The sequence below is a fragment of the Euprymna scolopes genome, chromosome 1, assembly GCF_053919585.1.
Source record: "Euprymna scolopes isolate OS-2025 chromosome 1, ASM5391958v1, whole genome shotgun sequence".
Classification (NCBI taxonomy): domain Eukaryota; kingdom Metazoa; phylum Mollusca; class Cephalopoda; order Sepiida; family Sepiolidae; genus Euprymna; species Euprymna scolopes.
In genome coordinates this window covers 195,942,558-195,948,831 of record NC_136482.1, presented here as the reverse complement: position 1 = coordinate 195,948,831, position 6,274 = coordinate 195,942,558, and the positions used below count along the sequence as shown (strand labels likewise).

At 32.0% G+C, this 6,274-nt stretch overlaps 1 pseudogene; it reads left to right on the top strand.

Moving 5' to 3' along the window:
* Positions 1–2,098: 2,098 nt before the first annotated feature.
* On the top strand, positions 2,099–2,966 carry LOC145282487 (uncharacterized; annotated as a pseudogene).
* The last annotated feature ends 3,308 nt before the right edge of the window (positions 2,967–6,274 follow it).

The window sequence follows — 6,274 nt, the reverse complement described above, 5'->3', positions numbered from 1 at the left end:
CAATCGATAGTCGAAAGTTACCAAATACCGGTTGTGGCAAAACAATCGATAGTCGAAAGTTATGAACTACAGTAAATTACAAAACAATAGATAGTCGAAACTTACCAAATACAGGAAATCGCAAAACAATCGATAGGCGAAAGTTAGGCATTACAGGAAATTGCACAACAATCGAGAGTCGAAAGTTACCTAATACAGGAAATTAAAAAATAATCGGTAGTCGACAGTTACTAAATACATAAAATTCCAAATGAATCTATAGTCGATAGATTACAAATAGAGGATATTGCAAAACAATCAAATTACAACACACTCGATACTCGAAAGTGACCAAATACAGGAAATTACAAAACCATCGATAGTGGAAAGTTATGAACTACAGGAAATTAACAAACAATCGATAGTCGACAGTTACCAAATCCAGGAAATTGCAAAACAATCGATAGTCGAAAGTTACCAAATACAAGAGATTGCAAAACAATCGATAGTCGAAATTACTAACTACACGAAATCACAAAACAATCGATTGTCGAAAGTTATGAACTACAGGAAATTACAAAACAATCGATAGTCGAAAGTTAACACATACAAGAAATTGCAAAACTATCAATAGTCGAAAGTAACCATATACAGGAAATTACAAAACAATCGATAGTCCTTAGTTACCAAATACAGGACATTGAAAAACAATCGATAGTCGAAAGTTACCAAATAGAGAAAATTACAACCCAATTGATAGTGAAAAGATACCAAATACAGGAAATTACAGAACAATCGATTTTCGAAAGTTACAAAATACAGGAAATTGCAAAAAAATCGATAGTCGAAAGTTACTAAATGAAGGAAATTACAAAAGAATCGATAGTCGACAGTTACCAAATACAGAAAATTGAAAAAAAAATCGATAGTTGTAAGTTACCAACTACAGGACACTGCAAAACAATCGATAATAAAAAGTTACCAAATAGAGGAAATTGCAAAACAATCGATAGTCGAAAGTTATGAACTACAAGAAATTACAAAAAAACGATAGTCGAAAGTTACCACATCCAGGAAATTGGTAAAAAAATCGATAGTCGAAAGTTACCAAATCCAGGAAATTGCAAAACAGTCGATAGTCGAAACTTACCAACTACAGGAAATTGCAAAACAATCGATAGTCGAAAGTTATCAACTACAGGAAATTACTAAACAAGCGAAGTCGAAAGTTACCAAATATCGGAAATTGCAAAACAATCGATAGTCGAAAGATATGAACTACAGAAAATTAAAAAAAAACAATCGATAGTCGAAATTTATGAACTACAAAAAATTACAAAACATTCGATAGTCGAAAGTTACCAAATACAGGAAATTGGAAAACAATCGATAGTCGAAAGTATACAACTACAGGAAATAAGAAACAATCGATAGTCGAAAATTATTTGCTACGGGAAATTACAATACAATCGATAGTTGAAAGTAACCAAATACAGGAAATTGCAAAACAATCGGTAGTCGAAAGTTACGAAATACAGGAAATTACAAAACAATCGATAGTCGAAAGTTACCAAATACAGGAAATTTCAAAACAATCGATAGTCGAAAGTCACCAAATACAGAAAATTACAAAACAATCGATATTGGAAAGTTACCAACTACAGGAAATTACAAAACAATCGATAGTCGAAAGTTACCAAATGGAGGAAATTGCAAAACAATCTATAATCGAAGGTTACCAAATACAGGAAATTGCAAAACAATATGTAGTCGAAATTTACCAATCACAGGAATTTGAAAAACAATATATACTCGAAAGTAACAAACTACAGAAAACTGCAAAACAATCCATAGTCGAATGTTATGAACTATGGGAAATTACAAACATTCGAAGGTCTACATTTACCAAATACAGGAAATTGCAAAACAATCGACAGTCGAAAGTTATAAAATACAGGAAATTACAAAACAATCGATAGTCGAAAGGTACCAAATACAGGAAATTGAAAAACAATCGATAGTCGAAAGTTAACACATACAGGAAATTACTAAACAATCGATAGTCGAAAGTTACCAAACACAGGAAATTACAACACACTGGATAATCGAAAGTTACCAAATGCGGAAAATTGCAAAAAAAGTCGAAAGTTATCAAATAAAAGAAATTACAAAACAATCGATCGTCGAAAGTTATGAACTACAGGAACTTACAAAACAATTTATAGTCGAAAGTTACCAAATACAGGAAATTGCAAAACAATCGATAGTCGTAAGTTACCAAATACAGGAAATTACAAAAGAATAGATAGTCGAAAGTTACCAAATACAGGAAATTACAAAAGAATAGATAGTCGAAAGTTACCAAATACAGGAAATTACAAAACAATAGATAGTCGAAAGTTACCAAATGCAGGATATCTCAGAACAATCGATAGTCGAATGTTATAAACTAAAGGAAATTGCATAACTATCGATAGTCGCAAGTTATAAACTACAGGAAATTTCAAAACAATCGATAGTCGAGTGTCGAAACTTACAAAATACGGGAAATTACAAAACAATCGATAGTCGAATATTACCAAATACAGGAAATTGCAAAACAACCGATAGTTTTAAGTTACAAAATAGAGGAAATTTCAAAACCATCGATAGACGAAAGTAACCAAATACGGAAAATGGCAAAACAATCGATAGCCGAAAGTTACCAAATAAAAGAATTTACAAAACAATCGATCCTGTAAAGTTATGAACTACAGGAAATTACAAAACAATTTATAATCGAAAGTTACCAAATACAGGAAATTACACAACAATCGATAGTCGAAAGTTACCAAATACGTGAAATTACAAAGCAATCGATAGTCGAAAGTTACCAAATACAGGATATCTCAAAACAATCCATAATCGAAAGTTTTCAAATACAGGAAATTGAAAACAATCGAGAGTCGACAATTACCAAATACAGGAGATTGCCAAACAATCGATAGTCGAAAGTTACCAAATACAAGACATGACAAAACAATCCATAGTCGAAAGTTATGAACTACAGAAAATTATAAAATAATCGCTAGTCGAAAGTTACCAACTACAGCAAATTGCAAAACAATCGATTGTCGAAAGTTATGAACCACGGAAAATTGCACAACAATCGGTAGTCGAAAGTTATGAACTACAGCAAATTGCAAAACAATGTATAGTCGAAAGTTATGAACCACAGGAAATTACAAAACCATCGATAGTCAAAAGTTACCAAATACAGGAAATTGTAAAACAATAGATAGTCGAAAGTTACAAAATACAGGATATTGCAAAACAATCGATAGTCGAAAGTTACTAAATACAGGAAATTGCAAAAGAATCGATAGTCGAAAGTGATGAACCACGAAAAATTGCACAACAATCGATAGTCGAAAGTTATGAACTACAGGAAATTGCAAAACCATCGATAGTCGAAAGTTATGCACTACAGGTAATTACAAAACCATCGATAGTCGAAAGTTACCAAATACAGGAAATTGTAAAACAATCGATAGTCGAAAGTTACCAACTACAGGAAAGTGCAAAACAATCGATAGTCGAAAGTTATGAACTACAGGTAATTGCAAAACAATTGATAGGTGAAAGTTACGTACAACTGGATATTGGAAAACAATCGGTAGTCGAAAGTTATTAGCTACAGGAAATTGCAAAACAATCGATAGTCGAAAGTTACTTAATACAGGAAATTGCAAAACAATCGATAGTCGAAAGGTACTAAATACAGGAAATTGCAAAACAATCGATAGTCGAAAGTTATGAACCACGAAAAATTGCACAACAATCGATAGTCGAAAGTTAAGAACTACAGGAAATTAAAAACAATCCATAGTCGAAAGTTACTAAATACAGGACATTGCAAAACAATCGATAGTCGAAAGTTACCAAATACAGGAAATTACAAAACAATCGATAGTCGATAGTTACCAAATACAGGAAATTTCAAAACAATCGATAGTCGAAAGTTACCGATTACAGAATATTGCAAAACAATCGATAGTCGAAAGGTATGAACTACAATAAATTACAAAATAATCGATAGTCGAAAGTTACCAAATACAGGAAATTACAAAGAATCGATAATCGAAAGTTACCAAATACAGGAAATTGTAAAACAATCGATTGTCGAAAGTTACAAAATACAGGATATTGCAAAACAATCGATAGTTGAAAGTTATTAACTACAGGAAATTGCAAAACAATCGATAGTCGAAAGTTGTGAACTACAGGAAATTGCAAAACAATCGATAGTCGAAAGTTATGATGCACAGGAAATTGCAAACAATCGATAGTCGAAAGTTATGAACTACAGAAAATTACAAAACAATAGATAGTCGAAAGTTATGAACTACAGGAAATTGCAAAACAATCGATAGTCGAAAGTTTTAACTACAGGAAATTACAAAACAATCGATAGTCGAAAGTTACCAACAACAGGAAATTGCAAAACAATCGATAGTCGAAAGTTACCAACTACAGACATTTGCAAAACAATCGAAAGTTGAAAGTTATGAGCTACAGGAAATTACAAAACAATCGAAAGTCGAAAGTTTCCAACTCCAGGAAATTGTAAAACAATCGATAGTTGAAAGTTCACAAAATTATCAAACAGTCGAGAGTGCAAAATCAATGAATTGCGATTTTCAGTATTTTCTTTTATGGGCATGTTGAAAAGATCATTACTACGTTAGAATGAGAAAAAAAATTCCACGAATAATTATTTGAAGTACATTACATACGAAAATACATTGACCGACTTCATAGTGGGTCCACATGATATGGATGTATACACTGACATTACAGAAAACATAATGGTCACACTATATATGTATTGATGGCCTTAAAATATGAGAGTCCAAGTCGCCGTAAAACAATAAAATAGTACATATTTTCTAATAGGTATCGAGATTATGTTATATATTTGAACCTTTCACCAATCAGTAATGGTTGAGTAAACTAGTAAGAATTTTGACAAGGGTCTCTTAAGTACATGTCAAGATAATCTGAAGCCAAACAGAATTAAACCTAACTGCAAGTGACTTGATTGAAACGGGGTTCACATGATTGTTTCCTAGGCATAACACGCTAGAAATGTAGGTGTCCAATGATATTGATATCAGGTAGCGTGTTCGGGCAACAAGCTAGTGTTTGTAGAAAGTCTTAGTAACTCGTTGGAATCGAGATAGGCGAAATGCTTCCGACATTATAAAGAAAACCTAACAGAATATTGTCTCGAATTTTTGCACGACTGCGTCACCCAATCCCCACTCTTAAGACTAAATATAAAAAAAAATACGTGGAATTATTAGCAACTTGTCTCTACCTCAATGAGTAAAGTCTTTTTCTTGCTCTAAATGAATATAACCCATGAAAGCTATACAGATCTTCATCGTCTTTCAACACATATGTAGATTCGTATTAAATAAAAAAGAGGATTACAAGTAACATAGGGAATCATGACCAGATATTAACGAATAAAGAGGATATAAACGCACAACTTACACATATAAACTGATTGAGCAAGGTACGTATTAAAATATATATTTGTTTTTGTGATCAATCACTGTTTAAAACGCACATGTGTAAGGCTACGCGTTAATGTGATGTGACCGACAAAAGTGCGAGCTTTATTTTTAAGATAAATGTAAGATTTTCACATCAGAGAACACAGAAATGGTCGATATGCCGTAAAACAAACAAACAAAAACGACAAACCCTAAATAAAAAAAACAAAAGTTGTAGCGCGTTCGGCGTAAATCGATTGGTCGATTATTCGCCAATCAAATGTATTATATGTTAGTAAATAAATCGAGGCATAGAAATACATCAGCAAGTTTTATCACCTTTTATTGTCGCAGAATTTATTTTCTCTCTAAATGTTATCGAGCGAAAACGTTAAATTCGATGTTCTTTCGTTTTAATTTCATTACTTCGCACCTTTTGATTCGAATCACCTTGGAAAACAACAACAGTCGCGAAATAAATAGAAAACAAACGCGAAGGTGTATAGGAGTTGGGTACACGTGACAGTTTAACTATTGCAAGTAGCGAACGAAATCGATTTTAAAGCAAGGAAAAGATTGGATATTCAAGTAGAAAACTCATAGAATTTCTCATTCAAAATTTCTATACATATTAGCCTCTATAAACATTAAAAAATGTATATATATATATATATATATATATATATATATGTATATACGTGCATGCACACACACACACACACACATATATATATATATATATATATATATATATA